Source organism: Vulpes lagopus, chromosome 2 (assembly GCF_018345385.1).
Source record: "Vulpes lagopus strain Blue_001 chromosome 2, ASM1834538v1, whole genome shotgun sequence".
Lineage (NCBI taxonomy): Eukaryota > Metazoa > Chordata > Mammalia > Carnivora > Canidae > Vulpes > Vulpes lagopus.
Genome location: NC_054825.1, coordinates 129,687,885 through 129,695,313, shown reverse-complemented (window position 1 = coordinate 129,695,313; position 7,429 = coordinate 129,687,885). Strand labels below are relative to the sequence as shown.

Below are 7,429 nucleotides of genomic sequence, written 5' to 3'. Positions count from 1 at the left end.
TTCCCCATGCCAACAGTCCCCAATCAGAGCATGCCTGAAGTGTGAGGAAAGGTCTCATATACACAGTCTTTTGACCCCCCACTCAGCCACACAAGAATGGGCCTTGGGCCTGGAACACTTCTCTATCTGAGAGATAGAGTCCACGCAGCCTGTCCAGGGCTTGTTATCACCATCTGTTTGAGCAAGGCCTCCAGATGCTGATGGTGTTAAATTTGGGAACTATACAACATAACCAGATCTGAATTACCTTACATCTCAAAGGCATTTGTCCTTTGGAGCCTATTCATATGTGGTTTCTTCCCCCATGAAAAGGTCCTATGAGTCTCTTACTCCCAGAGTCATTGTTACGCAGCACCAGACAAGGCCAATAGGAATATGCCTCCCTCTGGGAGCCATGGCTTTTGCATCATGCAACAATCCCCTTTGAAACACGCTGCATGCATCTCCTTCCTTCTTTTCCTATGCCACCTGGTATTATGATCTGTTAGAAGACAAACACACCGACTTTCGCTGTGCCCAGTTACTAACTGTTCTTAAGAACTAGCCAAATTATTCTTATGACATGGCTTCCTTCCTACTGAATTTTGCTTCATATTTTTAGACTTCTGACTGTTCGTCTAACATGTGGAAATGGATGCCCTCTAAGCTGAAATCTTATTTTACAGAAGCCAGAAAAATATGACTTGGAGATTCAGAAGAGCACTGTCCAATATCAATGGCCTTCTCTCCAGGCTACCAGTGCCTGGGAACACAGTAGACTAGAAAGATAAACAGGAGGAATTTTGCCTTCATGGTTTTAACTTCTGAGTTGAACTTCCTGATTTAGAAGGTTTAATGAACAAATTATCTTTTCATAAGCATCACAATGGTTTTCAATAGTTAAAACTGGGGTCTGATCTATATGTTGAGGCCTCAAAAGCTTAAAGGGTCTCAGGATTCCTTTTCTTAAAAAAGAATATAAAATTGGGTGTGATGGGAAACGAGATTGCATGCGAAAACCAGAAATCATAACAAAAAATACATTTTGGAAAGTTGATAAGTATCACATGCATCATAAAACCCAGGTGAAAATAATATAAAAAATAAACATCAAAAAATCAAAATGAAAGTCCTGACACATCTCAAAAATGCTTCCTCCCTACATATTTGGCTGTGGTCTCTGATCATTTCTTCATATGGCAAAGGTGCTGTAACATCAGATACAAGGTCAAAGACCTTTTCTCTAGCATGGTTGATCAATTTTTTCTTATTGCTAGTTTAGAAAACTCTTTTGGCAACACACCTGATATTAATAATGTCTCAGGAATTGTTTTTAAGGTATTGTCAAATTTGGGCAGATTTCTATCAAGTTTCCTCCACGTGTGAGCTTTAAAAATCGGAAGAGGCTTTCACAGACTAGCTCCAGGCCCCATACCTTGTGGACTGGGCTTCTGCCCTGCCTCCCATAAACAGGGTACAGTTCCTGGGCTGTCCCCTCCCTGTCCCCACAGGGGAGGGTAGCAGAGAGAGTCCTCATGCCCTGAAGACACCAGCACTAACTGAGCTGTACACAGACACCCGTGCGCACCAAACAAGTATATTCCACAAAAATCCACATTAGATAAATCCACTTGGATGAGCCCCCAACTCAACTTTTCCTTGGATAGTTCTCAGAAATGGCCATGAGTGCTCAGACTGCAACCACCGCGGGGGAGAGTGGCCTGAGAACGTGCAAGCTATCGGCTGTGTGTACATTCCCAGCACACACCCATGTGAACACAGTGCCAGGGCAGTGCAAGCCAGACCAGCCCGAAGCTCAACTTCCTCAGAAAATCCACCTGCAGGCACCTGGGTGGCTCAGTGGTTGAGCATCTGCCTCTGGCTCAGGCCGTGATCCTGGGGTCCCGGGATCAAGTCCCACATCGGGCTCCCCGCAGGGAGCCTGCTTCTCCCTCTGCCTGTATCTGTCTCTCATGAATAAATAAATTATATCTTTAAAAGAAAATGCACCTCCAAGGAAGAGGAGAAGCGGAGTTTGAGCCCTGATGCGTCCTGGCAGGTGAAGGTGCGGCATGCACCTTTAATAGACAACCAAAGAATAGCCGAGAGTAGAAAGGGACAGAAGATGATGGAAAGAAAGTGATAACCAAACACCAGCGGCCCGAGGCGAGTGTATGAAAGGAGGGGAAAGTAGATTGAAGAATATGAGAGTTTTTAAAAAGACAAATGCACGCGGCCGGGCTTCTCCAGCCAGGCTGCCGCGTTTCCGTGCACGTCTCAGCAGAGCAAATTTGTCATAAATGATTAACTTCTGGAAGAACAAATCATTTGACCTCTGCAGCTGAACAAACACGGAGCGGCAGGGACTAAAAAAGCCAAAGGCAATGCTTCAGCCGCACTGAACACATTTTCATGGAAGTCCTGCCATTTTACGGCACAAGAGCCCGAGGAAACTGAGGTTTTGGCTTCTCTTTAGCTAAAGGGAAAGCCTTCTCTGGGCCTGAGTTGCCGCTGCAGAGGGACTTCGGGTCTCAAAGGTTGGTTTTACCTTAACTTGGGAAGCATGGCCTGCAGTTCTTAATAGGAGAGTTTGGTTCCAATTTCCGGGATTGCAACAAAGAAACTGAGTGAAGGTAGCAAAATGCTGCAAGGAACCCAGGGCAAGGAAGGCCACGGTAAGTTCCCAGTGACTGTGCCTCTGTTGTAAGCACTTGGCCACCAAAATTTACACAAAACAGCTTTGAGCCCAAAGAGTTCCTTGGGATACAGAATGCAAATGCAGCTCCATCAATTCCATGTTTCCCTGTTGTGTGAAGCTTTCTACCGCAAGGAGATTTTCATTTATTTTATTTTTATTTTTTTTAAGGATTTTATTTATTTATCCATGAGACACACACACACACACACACACACACACACGGGGGGAGGGGGGCAGAGACACAGACAGAGGGAGAAGCAGGTTCCATGCAGGGAGCCCGACGTTGGACTGGATCCCTGATCTCCAGGATCAGGCCCTGGGCCAAAGGCAGGCGCTAAACTGCTGAGCCACCCGGGCTGCCCCACAAGGAGGTTTTTAAATAAGGAGTAAGTTCCTAGTCCCAGGGAATTCTTGTTTTATTCAGATATAGCTTGGCAGGGACTTTCACAAATAGAATGCAAATGAGAATGAAGAAAATTAATTAGAAACAGAGATCAGAATTCCTTTTCATTAACACCTTAAAAACCACCATTCCCCCAAAGAAAACCTGAAGAAATGTTAATATACTAAAATTAAAATTCAAGTCACCCCTTTTCTGGTTTTTTGTTTTGTTTTGTTTTGGTTTGGTTTGGTTTGGTTTGGTTTGGTTTGGTTTGGTTTAGTTTCTTTCTTTCTTTTTTTTTTTTTCTTTTTTTCTTTTTTTCTTTTTTTCTTTTCTTTGCCATGATCTTGCTAAACTAAAAGTAATGATCTGGTCAGCCCGGAGACCTTGTCTTACAGGGCATTTTCCTCTATAAAGCTGAAGGTTGGAATTCTGTTCTAAAGCCTTTGCCTGACCCATGGTTATTAAAAAACAGTGTTCTCTCTTCAGGCTCTGGAAGCCAGCACCCACTAAACCATGAGACAACAGCCCTGATGCATTGTTGATTTGTTTGGAGCAGGTACCAAATACCTGGCAATTCCTGTAACATGTCCAAAAAAATTCTTATAGTTTTACTTTAATCATACCCATAGAATACACACACATAATCATCTATGGTTTCATCTTAAGTTTACAAAATTGAAAAGATAGAAATAACATGTGAACAATCATTTGAAACAAAATGTATTTGTATTTATGGTGCTTGCAGCATATCATTTATATGCAATGAATTCTTAAAAATTTATGTCTTTTTAAAGTTTAAAAAAAAAAAAGTTTAAAAGCCCAAAACAGAATACTTGGAAAAGAAAGAAAAACAAGAAAAAATAAAATCACCAATATATCTGCCATCTAGACACAAGCAGGCTTACCTATGGGTTTATCTTCTGGTATTTTTGTTGTTTATAATTTTTTTCATATAAATGTCAATATATGAAGTATTCAAGATTTTATATGCTGATTTTCAGTCTTTTCCTAATTATAAAACTAATATCTGCTTATTGTGTATCATCTGAATAATACAGAAAATCATGCCTCTACAATGCAACTACCCAAAGCCACTTTAAATATGTTGGTGTAATTCTTTACATTTTCTTCTTTTAAACCTAAACAACTAAATATGTGTACATTTTTGTTTAAAATATTTTTTAAAAAGATTTTATTTATTTATTTGACACACAGAGAGAGCACAAACAGGGGGAGCAGGCAGAGGGAGGAAAAGCTGGCTCCTTCCTCAGGGGCTCCATGTGGGGCTACACATGGGGCTCTATCCCAGGACCCTGGGATCATGACCTGAGCCAAAGGCAGACCCTTAACTGAATGAGCCACCCAGGTGCCCCTAAAAGATTTTTTTAAAAGGAAGTGTAAGAAGCAAAACACAAAATGGCCCCTTTACCCTCCCCTATCAATGTCTGCCATCCCCACTCCATCTTGGTGGGCATTTATATTAGTCCTAATTATTTTTATTACAAATAATGCTGCAACGAATATCTATGCATGTACATTTGCGTAAACAGGCAAGTATTTCTTTAGACAAATTCCTAGATTTAGAATCCCTAGATCAAAGGAATTAAATTATGATAAACTTGCCTTCAAAAGACTTGCAATTTACATTTCAATCAATTCTGTGAATGCTTGCTCCTCCAATCCTTGCCTATAGATTATAAACTGCAGTTATAATTCATACTTCCCTAACTACTACCAAGGTTAGGCATCTTTTCCTTTGTTTATTGGCCATTTGTAATTTTTCTTTCATAAATTTCTTGGTCATCTCCATTTTGTTTGTAGGAGTTTTTTTTTTTAAGATTTTTTTTAAATTTATTTATTCATGAGAGACAGAGAGAGAGACAGAGAGAGGCAGAGACACAGGCAGAGGGAGAAGCACACTCCATGCAGAGAGCTGGATGTGGGACTCGATCCCTGGACTCCAGGATCAGGCCCTGGGCCCAAGGCAGGCGCTAAACTGCTGAGCCACCAGGGATCCCCTGTTTGTAGGTTTTTATATTGATTTTTAGAAACTTTTTATATTTGCTGGTTACTGATCATTTTTTTCCTGTCTGCCAAGTTGTCTTTTTACAGAGACATTTGTCATAAAGACATTTGTTATTTTCTGTGTCCTCAAATCTATAAATCTTTTCCTTTGGGGCTCTGGGTTTTGTATCTTGTTTTGGAAGTCCTTTTCATATCCCCAAGATTATTTTAAAAAATAAGATTATTTTCCTTCTGATACTTTTATGGTTCTGCTCTTGAGACTTAGCTCTTTATTTCTGTGTCTGATGTGAAATAAGGGCTTGATTTTGTCTATTTCCAGATAGCCTAGGGTCCCAACAGTTTATCACATTGTCCAATCTGTGTTCTGCATCTAAGGGCACATTTTAAATTACTTGGGCTTGATATTGTATTTTGATGCAGGGTAAGGGTGCTCAGGCAAAGGGTCCCCCCTCATTCCCATTGTTCTTTTGGTTATCTCAACATTCATAACTATTCTGTTTTCTCTTCCAAAATGAATTTTGTAATTATTTTGCCCATAAATTCTCTTGGGATTTGATTGGGAATGTCTGGAATTTATAGAATAATTTGGTATATGATAAAATCCTTATAATAATGAGCCTTGCCATTAAGAACATGCTATATTTCTCTAGCCCATAACTACTATTTTGTATCTTTCAGTAAAGATTTACAATTTTTCTCAGGTCTTACACATGTTTGAGATTTATTTCTAGATTTTTTAATTGGGAATAGATTTGGATTTGACAATTTTCATTTTTGAGAAAGGCATTTTTTTTTCAAAAATGTTAGCTTGACTTGTACAAACTATTCCCTTATATATTTTTTTGTAATTTCCTGCTTTTCTGCAGTGATGTCAATTTCTCATATCTGATATTATGCTTTTTTAGATTTGCTGTGTTTGCCTTTTTCATGGGTGTTTTTTAAAAATCAAGTGTGATTGGGTTTTTTTGTTGTTGTTTATTTACCATTTCATTAATCTACTTACTTTTTTTTTCCCTTCCCTCTTTGGATTTCTTGTTGTTCAGTCTTCAGCTTCTTTCTTATTTTGTAATATATAGGTGTAACACTACACACAGTCCTTCAAGCACTCCTTTGACCTCTTCCTCCGTGGTTTATATTTGGAGACTCCAATGTTAATCATGTCTGTTCATCTGCATCTGCTTCCTCCACAAGGTATTCCTCACACCTACCCCTGCCCCTGTCTTCAGCACCCTTACATCCTGCTGTATCTGGAATTCTGTGGTTACAGTTTACTACCATGAAAATCCTGACGTGCTAAAGACATTTGGGTTGTTCTGAGTGTCCAGAATCACATTCCTCAAATCACCTTTCTCTTTCCTTTTACTAATTCTCTGTGCTTCCTGTAGGATGGCCTTTTGAGTAATTGAGACCCCTTCCCTCCATCCTGAGAAAAACTGGATCCTCATATTTTTCTAAATGGATCACCCATAAGAAACAAACCCCTCTCCTACTAATATTGACCATCTCTTTTATATATTGTTAATGTGTCATTATGCTATACATATAAGGAGACACACAACCAGTATTTTTTAGAGCAGTCAAAAAATAGGTGGATTTTCTAATGTCCTTTTAGAGAGAACTTTACTGAATCCTGATTGAGATTTTTCCCACCCCTTTGAAGTATTCATTTACCTTTTCTTTCTCAATGTAGCATCCATCCTGGGCATATCTACTGAATCTTCTATGGGCCAGAAATCTGATGACCCATCCTAAGGTCGGCTTGAGGAAGGACTCCCTTTGCTTCAGGAAAGTAGAAGCTGGACCTCCACTGCACCCCAAAGGGAGTCTTACCAGATTTTCTATCCTTTGGATCACTATTTGTTCCCCACCAGCACCCTGATGATGCCCTGAAGAGGGAGGACTCTTCCCCTTACCAGAGTTTTTCAGTGTGTAAGAAGTAATAGTAATGATCAATAATTTTTTAAGGAGTAAAATCATGATTATCATCTAAAATAAACATGTTAAAAATTTTATTTAGCTCATTAACTAAAAAGGAAGCCAGTACGATATTACAACCAGCTCAAGGAGAAAACAAAGAATAGATGCAAATATAAGTCCCAAAAAGTGCTGAAATGAATTGGCTCAGTAGATGCAAAATTTGTAAAAAAAAAAAAAAAAAAAAAAAAAAAAAAGATGCAAAATTTGTTTTTTTCATGAGGGTGGGAGAGGATGTCTCCACCAGACAAGGTTTATTTGCATACCTATAAACGTAAATTATTTTTATTGCTATCAGTTATTTATAATTTGCAGTTATAAAATCACTCAAAGACAAGGACACTGTAGAGATAATCTGGAAAAGTGTG

General features: G+C 39.3%; 1 long non-coding RNA gene across 1 annotated transcript; it reads left to right on the top strand.

The window, feature by feature from the left end:
- Nucleotides 1–2,351: 2,351 nt before the first annotated feature.
- Nucleotides 2,352–7,185, top strand: LOC121485451. Its single transcript, XR_005986279.1, has 3 exons — nucleotides 2,352–2,654; nucleotides 6,164–6,278; nucleotides 6,778–7,185. It is a non-coding gene; the product is annotated as an uncharacterized LOC121485451 (long non-coding RNA).
- Nucleotides 7,186–7,429: the final 244 nt, after the last annotated feature.